Source organism: Dendrobates tinctorius, unplaced genomic scaffold (assembly GCF_039654945.1).
Source record: "Dendrobates tinctorius isolate UK_male_01 unplaced genomic scaffold, ASM3965494v1 ptg000161l, whole genome shotgun sequence".
In the NCBI taxonomy this organism is placed as follows: domain Eukaryota; kingdom Metazoa; phylum Chordata; class Amphibia; order Anura; family Dendrobatidae; genus Dendrobates; species Dendrobates tinctorius.
The window spans coordinates 7,264,565-7,280,110 of record NW_027361828.1 but is presented as its reverse complement, the minus strand read 5'-3'; positions in this window follow the sequence as shown (position 1 = coordinate 7,280,110).

The following is a 15,546-nucleotide window of genomic DNA, read 5'->3' as shown; positions in this document are numbered from 1 at the left end:
CACCAACACCATCATTACCAGCTGCCAACCCCCGCCCAATTCCACGGCCTCTTCCACCAGCCTTCCTCATTTTTGGTAGAAATGTAGACAAAATCTAACAAACTATATAGTAATGTAAAACAAGGTACAAGGTGTCTATAGGACAGGGGAGATTTAGATTTTCTACACACACTAGTGGACACTGGACACTTGGATTGTGTGAGGCCCACTGAATATCACAGTGCTATGTCACAGGCTCGATGGCACAGGTGTGAAAAAAGTGACTACAGGATAAGGGAGATTTTGAATTTCTGTGAGATTTTGAATTTCTGCAGACACTTTTGGACACTGGACACTTGGATTGTGTGAGGCCCACTGAATATCACAGCGCTATGTCACAGGCTCGATGGCACAGGTGTGAAAAAAGTGACTACAGGATAAGGGAGATTTTGAATTTCTGCAGACACTTGTGGACACTTGGATTGTGTGAGGCCCACTGAATATCACAGCGCTATGTCACAGGCTCGATGCAGCAGGTGTGAAAAAAGTGACTACAGGATAAGGGAGATTTTGAATTTCTGCAGACCATTGTGGACACTGGACACTTGGATTGTGTGAGGCCCACTGAATATCACAGTGCTATGTCACAGGCTCGATGGCACAGGTGTGAAAAAAGTGACTACAGGATAAGGGAGATTTTGAATTTCTGCAGACACTTGTGGACACTGGACACTTGGATTGTGTGAGGCCCACTGAATATCACAGCGCTATGTCACAGGCTCGATGGCACAGGTGTGAAAAAAGTGACTACAGGCTAAGGGAGATTTTGAATTTCTGTGAGATTTTGAATTTCTGCAGACACTTGTAGACACTTGGATTGTGTGAGGCCCTCTGAATATCACAGTGCTATGTCACAGGCTCGATGGCACAGGTGTGAAAAAGTGACTACAGGATAAGGGAGATTTTGAATTTCTGCAGACACTTGTGGACACTGGACACTTGGATTGTGTGAGGCCCACTGAATATCACAGCGCTATGTTACAGGCTCGATGGCACAGGTGTGAAAAAAGTGAATTGTAGAATTGGGCAGAATAGGAATCTCCCTAGAGTGTAGGTCTGTAAGAACGGAACAAGTCCTCCACAGTGACACACAGATAGCTTCACTGTGGCTGTGATAACAGCCGTTACACGGTACTGTGTGAGGAGCGTACACCGCTGTATGGTGTGAATAAATGCACGCTCAGTACCTTAGCAGGACAAAAAAAAAATTGTGATTGCTTTTAAAAAAGCAGTTTGCAGAGCAGTGGGGAAACAGCAATGCAGCTGTCAGGAAGCCTTAGAAGGCAGCCTAACAACCAACACCGCTGATCCACCACAATATAGCCTCCCCTTGCACTGTACACACAGTGACTGGTGTGTTGCACAGGCAAAATCACTAGCAGCAGAAGCAGTTTTTTTGTCTTCTTCCCTGCCTAACGCTCTACCTACAGAATCAGCAACCTCTCCCTATGCTAAGATCGGCAGAAGTAAGATGGCGGTCGGCGTGCACGCCCTTTTATAACCCCTGTGACGCCCACCAAAGCAAGCCAATCACTTGCATGCCCTTCTGAAAGATGGTGGCGACCCCTGCCTATGTCATCACGTTGCCCACACTGTCCGTGGATCCTGATTGGCTGAAAGAGCGCTAAACAAACTTTTGAAACGCGACTTTGGCGCGTATGTCGCCGACCTCGTGGCCGACCTCATCCTAGGGTCGGGTTTCGTTTCATGAAACCCGACTTTGCCAAAAGTCGGCGACTTTTGAAATTGTTCGACCCGTTTCGCTCAACTCTAGTTAGCAGCGTTCGGATTACAAGATAGTGCTTTCTTCAAAGCATTGTAATAAAATATTGTGCACAGCTCTGCACACAGAACAATTTCAATACCACTAAATGGCAAGGTTTGATATCACGGGCTGTATCACGTTTAGCAACAGAAAAAAAAATATTTTAATGTGCGTGAGGTCTGCAGACAGCGTCATAACACCACCACAAAATTACAACTAGGAATATGACGGGCTGTATCACGTTTTGCAACAGAAAAAAATTTATATTTTTTTAAAATGTGCGTGAGGGCTGTAGACAGCTTCATATCACCGCCACAAAATTACAACGTGAGATATCACGTTTACCAAAAGAGAAGAATATTATTTTTTTTTAATGTGCATGAGCTATGCACACTGTGGAATTTCACCGCCACTAAAAAAGCAAGGTGAGATATGGCATGGTGAGTCACGCTAGCAACTGCACCAAAAAAATATTTCTTCATGCATAACAGCTCAGATTACAGGTCAATGTCACCACACCACTAAATGACAAAGTGGGATATGGCATGCTTTTTCACATTTACTGTAGCTAGTGAAAAAAGATTTATAACTCTATACTCATGCATGAAGCACAATGGAAGCAGTGCACAACACACTTGTATGGCATGTGCCCTGCTGTCTTTGTCTGTGGACCTCAGTAATGGCAAAAAAAATTGCTGGAAGGTTGCCTTCACACCCACACATCAAACTACCTAGCTAAACTATCTGAGTAGAAATAACCGCCTAGCTTACTACCTAAAATCTAGCTGCTAACACTGCCAGTATCAGGAGCAGCCTCTCTGCAGTGTCAAAATGGCACTAAAACAAGATGTCCACTCTTTATATGGAGAGAGACGTGATTTCACCAGCCTATGATACATGCCGCTGTGTCAGGACATTGTGGGTGTTTCCTTCACCCTGGTTGGCTAGCTGCAATGTGCACACATAAAGTTAGGGGAAAAAAAAAATCACCGTTTACAAGCAAGCCGCGCCACTAAGCTCTACAAACCCTCTCCCCTCATCAAACATGTGCCCTATGCTCATGATACACCACCATTATCGTAGCAAAAGTGCTGAAAATACTTTTGCTACAAAGCAAATATTTGCCCGGACTTTTAACCAAATGTTTTCGATATTTCACGATTTTATAAAATTTTGCTTGTGTTTCTGATCAAGAATCTGTGCCATATTCATGCCAAATTCATGTTTGCCGATCACTTTCCAAACAAATTCGCTCATCACTAATTACAATGTCCATAAAAGTGATCAAGTAATACATGGTCAGGCCAATTTCTCCAATGAGAAAATTGTATTTGCAGTGGCTCTCCGGGCTTTAACTAAAACAGAAATCTGTGTACGGAGTATACTGCATACCCTAATACTTCATATGAACAGGGCATACAGTGGGGAAAAAAGTATTTAGCCAGCCACCAACTGTGCAAATTCTCCCACTTAAAAAGATGAGAGAGGCCTGTAAATGACATCATAGGTAGACCACAACTATGAGAGTCAAAATGAGAAAACAAATCCAGAAAATCACCTTGTCTGATTTGGCAAGATTTATTTTGCAAATTATGGTGGAACATACAGTATACAGTGGGGAAAAAAAGTATTTAGTCAGTCAGCAATAGTGCAAGTTCCACCACTTAAAAAGATGAGAGGCGCCTGTAATTTACATCATAGGTAGACCTCAACTATAGGAGACAAACTGAGAAAAAAAAATCCAGAAAATCACATTGTCTGTTTTTTTTTCATTTTATTTGCATATTATGGTGGAAAATAAGTATTTGGTCAGAAACAAGCAATCAAGATTTCTGGCTCTCACAGACCTGTAACTTCTTCTTTAAGAGTCTCCTCTTTCCTCCACTCATTACCTGTAGTAATGGCACCTGTTTAAACTTGTTATCAGTATAAAAAGACACCTGTGCACACCCTCAAACAGTCTGACTCCAAACTCCACTATGGTGAAGACCAAAGAGCTGTCAAAGGACACCAGAAACAAAATTGTAGCCCTGCACCAGGCTGGGAAGACTGAATCTGCAATAGCCAACCAGCTTGGAGTGAAAAAATCAACTGTGGGAGCAATAATTAGAAAATGGAAGACATACAAGACCACTGATAATCTCCCTCGATCTGGTGCTCCACGCAAAATCCCACCCCGTGGGGTCAGAATGATCACAAGAACGGTGAGCAAAAATCCCAGAACCACGTGGGGGGACCTAGTGAATGAACTGCAGAGAGCTGGGACCAATGTAACACACTACGCCACCATGGACTCAGATCCTGCAGTGCCAGACGTGTCCCACTGCTTAAGCCTGTACATGTCCGGGCCCATCTGAAGTTTGCTAGAGAGCATTTGGATGATCCAGAGGAGTTTTGGGAGAATGTCCTATGGTCTGATGAAACCAAACTGGAACTGTTTGGTAGAAACACAACTTGTCGTGTTTGGAGGAAAAAGAATACTGAGTTGCATCCATCAAACACCATACCTACTGTAAAGCATGGTGGTGGAAACATCATGCTTTGGGGCTGTTTTTCTGCAAAGGGGCCAGGACGACTGATCCGGGTACATGAAAGAATGAATGGGGCCATGTATCGTGAGATTTTGAGTGCAAACCTCCTTCCATCAGCAAGGGCATTGAAGATGAAACGTGGCTGGGTCTTTCAACATGACAATGATCCAAAGCACACCGCCAGGGCAACGAAGGAGTGGCTTCGTAAGAAGCATTTCAAGGTCCTGGAGTGGCCTAGCCAGTCTCCAGATCTCAACCCTATAGAAAACCTTTGGAGGGAGTTGAAAGTCTGTGTTGCCAAGCAAAAAGCCAAAAACATCACTGCTCTAGAGGAGATCTGCATGGAGGAATGGGCCAACATACCAACAACAGTGTGTGGCAACCTTGTGAAGACTTACAGAAAACGTTTGACCTCTGTCATTGCCAACAAAGGATATATCACAAAGTATTGAGATGAAATTTTGTTTCTGACCAAATACTTATTTTCCACCATAATATGCAAATAAAATGAAAAAAAAACAGACAATGTGATTTTCTGGATTTTTTTTTTTTCTCAGTTTGTCTCCCATAGTTGAGGTCTACCTATGATGTAAATTACAGACGCCTCTCATCTTTTTAAGTGGTGGAACTTGCACTATTGCTGACTGACTAAATACTTTTTTTCCCCACTGTATATAGTGGTTAGTCAACTCACTCGGCTGCTTAACGAGATAGTCAAGGAAATGCTTTTCATTTAAATCTTCAGCTGGTTTATTAAAGCATGCCTCATAAACCAGCCGAAAGAAAAATAGACATATTCAGTCTTGTTGGCCTAAATAAAAAGTATACATTACAGTCCATATAAATGTGGGGTCCTCCAGATCAGAAACCAGGGTACAAAACCTTTAAGCAAGAGCCCAGCTCTTTAGGTCATCTCTCCTTCACAACACACACAACAATCAAAAAGTCCAGAGGCTTTACCTTTACCTCCAGTACCACACACTATGGTGGAGATATGGTGAACAGCGGTCCTGCCCAACTCTTTAGTTTAGTTCACAATAAACCTAGACCTCTAAACTTCCTGGTTTAGATCACTGAAGCTAATAACCTCAGTGAAACATATCTCCCCTCCAGCACATTATCAGTGACCCTCTATACATTTTTTTAATAAGTGGCATAATAGAAACACCAAGATGATAATTTGAAACACTTTTAATGTACCGTACTTATGGAAATATACTCCATTTTAATCAGAGTGATTTTCATAAAAAGTAACAATACAAATCAACCATTTTGATAAATAAGCACACAGCTTATTTGTATTTTTCTATTTAAATATTTAGATGAAATTTTATTATAATTACTGTTTGTTAAAATACTCAAAATCAAGATACTTTATCATATCACTATATAAATAAATATCCCTTAATAAAACTCACTAATATCATTAGTGGGGTCCATTCTTCCATTCCAAATGATAGTAGAAATATAAATACTGTGCCAGTCACTGGCAACCAGGGTACTGAATGGAATGCAATGGAAATTGTGAAGCAAAGAACATCACACACAGGAAACACTGACTATTTTATGAATGTGCTCCTTCATCTCTTATTTGTTGGAGGTAGCTTTCTACTGTGTGTGTGGGTTATGTTTTTTTGTGGATTACTAATTGGAAAATACTGTATACGGTTTTATTTCCATGATTCAAATGCAAATTGAAGAGTATATTTTGGTGCACAAAAACTGTATTTTAACATATTCTCTTTAGCTTTCTGTTGTGGAACAGAATGACCACCCACTAAGAAAGGCCAGTGGACTATTTATGACATCTTCATTTGTACTATGCCTAACCATCAGGAAGCCTCTATTACACTGTGGTCTTTAGGCACATTAATGGAATTATTCATTGGTCAAAATGTATTTCTTTGTCATTGCTATGGTCCATTCACAGTTTTAGATTTTCCAGCAAGTAACTGTCTGCATATGTGTTACAAATGTGGAGACCACATGTAGCTTTAGTATAAGCCTAATGTTAAAGTAAAAATAGCAGAAAATTACTGAATTATAATGATAAAAATATAGAGCAAAAAGTTATTGTTAAGAATAAAGAAGAAATTGATAATCCACCTTTGATAAACTTTTGCTACAGAGTTAGTAAATATCATAGAATCATAGAAACATAGAATCGTAGAGTTGGAAGGGACCTCCTGGATCATCCTGTCCAACCCCCTGCTCAAAGCAGGATTCACTAAATCATCCCAGACAGATGTCTGTCCAGCCTCTGTATGACGACTTCTATTGAAGGAGAACTCACCACCTCTTGTGGCAGCCTGTTCCACTCATTGATCACTTTAACTGTCAAAATTTTTTTTCCAATATCTAATCTTTCCTTGTGCAAATGAGAATAAAGATAATCCTTCTACAATGTGACAGCCCTTTAGATATTTGTAGACAGCTATTAAGTCTCCTCTCAGTCTTCTCTTTTGCAAGCTAAACATTCCCAAATCCTGCAACCTTTCCTCATAAGACAGGGTTTGCAGACCGGTCACCATTCTGGTCGCTCTTTTCTGAACTTGCTCCAGTTTGTTGATGTCTTTTTGAAAATGTGGCGCCCAAAACTGGACACAATATTCCAGATATAATCTCGTTAAAGGGTATTTACAAAAAATATAAATTATTTTTTAAAGCGCTCAGACTGCTTAAAAATATTAAAAGTAATGCCAATTACTGTTAATGATTCCCAGTTCCTCTCATTCTGAGACTTATCTGGTCCCAACTGGTTTATGCATCCAGGATTCATCTTATAAATCTTATAAACAGGACAGAGACTGAGAGCAAGGATGAGGTCTCATCATCATACAATTACAGACAAAAAAAACCATTTACCTGTGGCTAAACATTTCTGTGGTCCAGGACACAACATAGGCAATATGAAAGTTGTCATTTTAAAAGGCAATTTTAAATCACAGACACATCGGAGAGTGTGAGAGCATAAATTCATTACAATCTTTGATTCTATTCACACAGGACTCAATTTGTCAGAAGGTTTTATGACCCATTACCATATCTGAGCTATCTCCTCCAAGTAGCCCTTTGATCTTCAGAACTTTTCATACTACCTATCTAATCTTACCTAATTAAGGATTCTCTCTCTAAGCTCATTGTTTGTTTATTGAAATGTTGTGCTTTAAACTGTATATAAATAAGGTTTCTTCAAATATTTTGTCATATCAGCCTGATGAAGGGACATAAGCAGTCCCGAAAGCTTGCTTTGTAACAACATTCACTATTATTTGTTGGCCATTAAAAGGTATCATACCCACAAGATTCCTATTTTGTTTCTCTCACTGAGAGCACTTTATATAGTTGTTTCCATAGAATGAAGGTTTTATCAACAATTGGTTTTATCACCAAGACATTATCGCTGCCAGGACTGGTGCTCCTGTGAGCAGTTGTCTGACCACAACCTCACCTCTGATAAGCAGCTCACTGTGAATAAACATTGTTAACAAGAGGAAAATTCTGGTAGGCACTCCCGTTTCAGGAAAAAATATCCTGTTACTTTAGTTACCAATTCCCTAAGGCCAGGATCACACATGGCGAGACTCGTCTCGTCATCTTAACACTGCCGCCGGCACTCGGGAGCAGAGCGTGCAGCTGCATAGAAATACATGCAGTGCCGGGTATTAAGATGCGGGACCGCGATTCTCGCATGTGTGATCCCGGCCTAACTCCGTGTCTGTCGATAATATAATAGGAGTACACCTAGCACCTCCATATGCGGCAGACTACAGCTCAATAAACATTGTGCACAGAGCTGGGGTGTGGGCTCGGTTAGCTTTCTGAGGTCTGCTACATCTAAAAACTTTGTGTCACAGCTGCTGCTCCCAGTAAACTAAGTCATACATAATTGGAATTAGGGTCTCTTTTCCAACATTATGCTGCTCTTAGATGAGGTAGCAAAAATCTATTGACAGATTGCCTTTAATACTTTATTTGTACAGCATGTAAATAGCAGAAAATGTAAAACATCCAATCACACCAACCAAACTGCTTTTTGTGTTTTCTATTTTCCCCTATAAAAAGTTAATCAAAGTATGGTAATATGTTATATGCAACCTAAATTCTTGCCTTTGACAAATACATTCCATCCTGAAAAAAAAACCCTCATATAGCTATGTCAATGAAAAGACTAAAAATATTATGGTTCCTCAAAAGTAATAATCAGGTATGAGGGAACCAGAAACCCATATCTTTGTACCAAAAGCGCTGTGTGTACTCTGCAACTCCACCTGTGGGAGTACTGTACCAAATGTCGCTATGTGTACTCTGCGACTCTGCCTGTGGAAGTGCTGTATAAAAAGACAAAGTGTGTACCCTGCACTCTGTACTCCTGTGGGAGTACTGTGCCAAAGTCACTGTGTGTGCTCTGCAATCATATTTGTGGGAGTACCGTGCCAAAGGCCACAATGTGTACTCTGAATCCCCACCTGTGGGAGTGCTGTAAAAGCAGCAGTGTGTATTTTGCACTCTATACTCCTGTGAAAGTACTGTGCCAAAGGTTGCTGTTTGTACTCTGTAACACCATCTGAGGGAGTAATGTGTGTTTAAGCAACTATGTGTACTCTGCAACCCCGTCTGTGGGAGTACTTTGTAAAAAAGTGACTGTGTGCGCTCTGAAACACCGACTGTGGGAGTACTGTGCATTTAAGCTGCAGTCTGTACTCTGCACCAATGTCTGTTGGAGTACTGTGCCTAAATATTCTGTGTGTACTCATCTACTCCACTTGTGGGACTACTGTGCCTTTAAGCCTCTGTGTGTACTCTGCAACCCTGCATCTGAAAATACATCTATTGGTCAGGGCCCTGGGCCCCGAAGAAAACATCACAGCAGATGCAGATCCAACTTTGACTCCACAAGAAGACTTCACTATTCCTTCCAATCGACGTCGCTCCAAATGCACAACGGCTGGACAACCCCCCAATCGTTACATTTAGGATCAGTTTATTTGCCAGCAAATCGCTAAAACAGCAAAACAGCTCTCTAACGATTCTCAGGATGCCTCGCCCTTGGAATGGCGAGTGAAAAGAGGGGGGTGTAAGAAGATGAGCCGAGTCAGAGTCAACGGTTTCCGGTGCCCTTTGAGGCCGGAACTATCGGGACTGTCACCACTGTTGATGGGGGAGGGTTCTTCTGGGAGGGGAGGACTTCAGCCTGGACAGGAGAGGGTGCGGGGAATATAAAAAGGACTGAGCGCGGAAACGGGTCAGACTTGGAGGGAAAGCGACAGGAGAAGGTTGACTCCCTCTCCGCTGCTCCAACTACTAACTCCACGCCATTCATCCCCCAGTGTACTTACTCTAAAGTTGACTGAGCCTGACCCTGCCTTTTTGTCTCCCTGAGTGAAGTATTCTTTGTTTAATTACCTGTTCAGTAAATCCTGTTAACCCCTTTTCTGCCTCTGGGTCTTCACTGCATACAGTGAACCTCTCTCCTTTACATGATCAGGGAACAGGATACACATCACTGCAGGTAATTAAGCTGGGAAGTGTGGATCCAGCATTGCCCGGACACCGCAGGTCCTTTAGCTTCTCAATGGAATTGACTATACTCGTAGCTGCTTCTGCTGCAAACCCTCAGGAGGAGAGATATGGAATGATGAAGGAGAAAAAAGTTGTAGCTGTCTGTAGAGCGCTGAGATAAGGGATAATTACAGGGACAGCAATCTCGATAACACACCTTTATTAACCCTAACAGAAAAAAGTGTTTCATTTCGATGCATAGCAGACACAGACCATGCCTTCTCTCTGCCAGCAGGAGCTACCCCACCACCAGCAACACATCTCTTATTTGATGCTCTCCTCATTGTTTTCAACCAAAAAATTGCGGAGTATTACACTGCCTGTATGCAGAGAGAAAGTGGCCAGCAGATCATTACATTCCCTGTTTTCTGAGTACTCGCCCTCCAAAAATCAACCAAACAGAAACAGTGTTACCTACCTCCTCCTCCTCCTCCTCCACCTACACATCCACCTCTATTTGGACCGCCATCTCCTTGTTCAAGATTATAATTTTTCTTTGTTTTATTCTCTGCTATTTTAACCCCTTAACGACCTCCAGTATGCCTTTTAATGGCAGTTAAGGGTACTAATGCCTCAGCGCCGCTTTTTAATGGCGCTGAGAAATAAGTGTATAGCTCCCCCAGAGTCCAAATTTCTACAGCGTCTTGGCTACTGGGGGTAGCCGAGACCCCAGAGAACATGATTTGTGTTGATTTTTACTGACCCCAGTGATGCAATAGCTGTTATTAACCCCTTCACTACCAAGGGTGGTTTGCACGTTAACTCCCGGGCCAATTTTTACAATTCTGACCACTGTCCCTTTATGAGGTAGTAACTCTGAAACACTTCCATGGATCCCAGTGATTCTGACATTGTTTTCTCGTGACATATTGTACTTCATGTTAGTGGTAAAATTTCATTCAAATAACTTGTGTTTATTTGTGAAAAAAAATGGAAATTTGGCGATTTTCCAACTTTGAATTTTTATGCAATTAAATCACAGAGATACAGCACACAAAAAACTTGACAAGTAACATTTCCCACATGTTTACTTTAAATCAGCACTATTTTGGAACCAAAATTTTTTTTTTTGTTAGGAAGTTATAAGGGTTAAAAATTGACCAGCGATTTCTCATTTTTGCAACACCATTTTATTTTTGCGGACCACATCACATTTGAAGCCACTTTGCGGGGTCTATATGATAGAAAATACCCAAAAGTTACACTATTCTAAAAACTGCACCCCTTAAGGTGCTCAAAACCACATTCAAGAAGTTTATTAACCCTTTAGGTGCATCACAGGAATTTTTTGAATATATAAAAAAAAATGAATATTTAACTTATTTTCACAAAAAAAATACTTCAGGTTCAATTTTTTTTATTTTACCAAGGGTAACAGGAGAAATTGGACTGCAAAAGTTATTGTGCAATTTGTCCTGAGTACGCTGATACCTGATATGTGGGGGGGAACCACTGTTTCGGCACATGGCAGAGCTCAGAAGGGAAGGAGCGCCGTTTGACTTTTTCAATGCAAAATTGGCTGGAATTCAGATCGGACGCCATGTCACGTTTGGAGAGCCCCTGATGTACCTAAATAGTGGAAACCCCCCACAAGTGACCACATTTTGGAAACCAGACCCCCCAAGGAACTTATCTAGATATATGGTGAGAACTTTGAACCCCCAAGGGCTTCACAGAAGTTCATAACATACGGCCGTACAATTAAAAAATCATATTTTTTCCAAAAAAATGATCTTTTCACCCTCAATTCTTATTTTTCCAAGGGTAACAGGACCCTAAAAGTTATTGTGCAATTTGTCCTGAGTACACTGATACCCCACATATGGGGGTAAACCACTATTTGGGCGCATGGCAGAGCTCGGAAGGGAAGCAGCGCCATTTGACTTTTTTGGCTGGAATTGAGATCGGACACCATGTCGCGCTTGGAAAGCCCCTGATGTACCAAAACAGTAGAAACCCCCCACAAATGACACCATTTTGGAAACTAGACCCCCCAAGGAACTTATCTAGATGTGTGCTGAGAACTTTGAACCCCCCAGTGCTTCACAGAAGTTTATAATGCCTGGACGTGAAAATAAAAAAATCGTATTTTTTCCACAAACATGATCTTTTAGTCACCAATTTTTTTATTTTCCCAATGGTACCAGGAGAAATTGGACCCCAAAAGTTGTTGTCCAATTTGTCCTGAATACGCTGATACCTCATATGTGGGAGAAAACTACTGTATGGGCACGGAAGGGAAGTAGTGACGTTTTGGAATGCAGACTTTGATGGAATGGTCTGCGGGTGTCATGTGCGTTTGGAGAGCCCCTGATGTACCTAAACTATTGAAACTCCCCACAAGTGACCCCATTTTAGAAACTAGACCCCCCATGGAACTTATCTAGATGTGTGTTGAGCACTTTGAACCCTCATGTGATTCACAGAAGTTTATAACGCCTGGGTGTGAAAATAAAAAAAACATTTTTTTCCACAAAAATGATATTTTTGCCCCCAATTTTTTATTTTCCTAAGGGTAACAGGAGAAAATGGACCCAAAAGTTGTTTTGCAATTTGTCCTGAGTAGGGTGATACCCTATATGTGTTGGGGTCAATCACTGTTTGGGCGCATGGTAGAGCTTGGAAGGGAAGGAGCACCATTTGCCTTTTTTTCAACGCAGAATTGGCTGGAATTGAGATCCGACGCCATGTTGCATTTGGAGAGCACCTCATGTGCCCAAACAGTGGAAACCCCCCAATTATAACTCCAACCCTAACCCCAACACACCCCTAACCCTAATCTCAGCCCTAACCCTAGCCCTAACCCTAATGGGAAAATGGAAATAAATACATTTTCTTTTAATTTTATTATTTTTTTTCTAACTAAGGGGGGGATTTGATTTACTATTTATGGCGGTTTTTATATTTGGCAGCTGTCATAGGCTAAAAGACGCTTTTTTTTGTAAAAATAGTTTTTGCATCAGCACATATTGAAAGCTGTAATTTTTCTGTATTTTGACCCACTGAGTCATGTGAGATCTTATTTTTTGCGGGACGAGTTGATGTTTTTATTGGTATCATTTTCAGGCACGTGACTTTTTTGATCGCTATTTATTCCGATTTTTGTGACGCAGAATGAAAAAAAACCAGCGTTTCATGAATTTCTTTTGGGGGGTGCGTTTACACTGTTCCGCATGCGGTAAAATTCATAAAGCGGTTTTATTCTTTGGTTCGGTACGGTTAGTGATACCTCATTTATATCGTTTTTTATGTTTTGGCGGTTTTATGCAATGAAAACAATTTTATATAAAAAATAATTATTTTTGCATCGCTTTCTTCTGGGAGCTATAACTTTTTAATTTTTTCGCTGATGATGCTGTATTGTGGCTCGTTTTTTGCAGGACAAGATGATGTTTTCAGTGGTACCATGGATATTTATATGGGTCTTTTTGATTGCGCGTTATTGCACTTTTTGTACGGTGGTATGATAATAAATCATTATTTTTTGCTTCGTTTTTTATTTTTATTTTTTAAGGGGTTTTCTAAAGGGGTTAACTAATGGGACAGTTTTATAGGGCAGGTCGTTACAGACGCGGCTATACCAAATATGTGTACATTTAGTGTTTTGGTTTTTTTTTATTTCCAAAAAATGAATTTATTTGGGAATATTTTTTTTTTCCTAATTTATTTAGCGATTTTTTTTTTTTTAAATTATTTTTACACTTTTTTTTTTTAACTTTATTAGGTTGTCCCAGGGGGGACATCACTATCCTGTGACAGATCGCTGATCTGTCACATCACAGATCACAGACATAGACGCAGACTTCCTCAAGCCTGCGCTTTGCAGGCACTGAGGAAGTCAACTCCCTACAGGCCTCCGAAGGTCCCCGTCGCCATCTTGGATCCGGGGACCTGTAGGGAAAGAGACCCCCGCAGCAGCGCTGAACATTGCGCTGCTGTGGGGGACTCAGGGAACCACGGAGGGAGCCCCCTCCCTGCCGACGCTTCCCTTTAACCCCCGGTACACTGCGATCGTGTTTGATTACGGTGTGCAAGGGGTTAACGTGTCGGGGGTGGTCTGTGACCGCCCCTGACACATTGTGCCGGGTGTCAGCTCTGATAATCAGCTGACACCTGGCTGCGATCAGCGGCGCTCACCTCGAGGGCGCCGCTGATCGCTATGACGTATTATTCTGTCCATGGGACTTAGGGCCCAGGTCCCATGGACGGAATATTACGTCCAATGTAGGAAAGGGGTTAAAGGTATAAGGGCGACCGCAAAAAAAAATTCCATTTAATTTCTCTCTCCTCTGATATGATCACACATCAGAGGAGAGAGAAATAGGGGTACACAATTCCCCCCCCCCCCGACACCTCTGGTGTTCCTGCAACCCCTCGCTAAGTCCCCCAGCATCTTCTTTTGGGAGAAAATGGCAGGCGTATGCACAATGCGCCCACTGAGATCTATTTTGTGTGATATGACTCTCTGATTTAAGTGTACAAAAATTAAACGTTTGAAAATTGCTAAATTTTCAAAATTTTTGCCAAATTTCCCTTTTTTTTCATAAATAAACACAAGGTACATCAAAGAAATTTTACCACTAACATGAAGTACAATATGTCACAAAAAAACATTCTCAGAATCAGTGGGATACATTGAAGCATTCCAAAGCTGTAACCTCATAAAGGGACAGTGGTCAGAATTGTAAATATTGGCTTGGTCATTACGTACCAAATTGCCTCTGTCACTAAGGGGTTAAGTAATTTCCCTATCCGCATTTGTCTGCAGAGCAATTATTCTGCTCTTACCTCCATTGAGCTTCCTTTTGCAGCCCCTTAGGCCAGGTTCATACTGCGTTAAAGCAGTCCGTTCAAAGCATAGCGTTGATGGGCTGCGTTAACACTATAGCATATTGCGATCGTGTTATGCTATACCGCTAGCGCAGATGCTTCATCTCCGCTAGCGGTGACGGACCCTCGGACTCTTCAGCCCGCGTACGAGAGTCCGTCACAGAATGACAGCACATCGCTAGCGCATGCCGATTATGGCATGCGTTGGTGATGCACCCAATAATGGGGGTTAATGACAGCATTAACAGATTGCGTTACATCGCATTATGCCGCAATGTAATGCAATCCATTAAACGGACTGCCTGAACACAGTATGAACCCAGCATTAGCCTATACTATGACCATTTTACAGCCATTTTAAAGCACAGAAGTTTGGTTCCCCATTGACTTCTTTTGGGTTCAGGTTTGAGGTCGAGTTAACGGTAGTTTGGTCGAACCTGCTGAACCCAAACATCCACAGGTTCGCTCATTCCTAGTGATGATGAAAAAGCAACCAAAATACTTTGTCATAAAAGCCCAAAATGGGTAAATCTTTCAGGGGTTAAGGCTGAACACGATTTGGTCTTTGAACTCTATTGCATGTTTGTTGTTGCTGGAGGACTTGTACCACTGATTACTTCTACAATGTTTTGAAATATTATGATGACGAGCAATTTATTAGATAATGCATCTGACATAACCTAAGATGCAGATGTTTATCGCATACCTGAGGGACATCGTTAGTGACTCAGCAACTGTTGGAAAGCTTTGCCCTCTGCGATCACATAGCAGGGTTATGGACTAAGGCCGGTTTCAGACTTGCGTTGAGGAGGGTTGCGG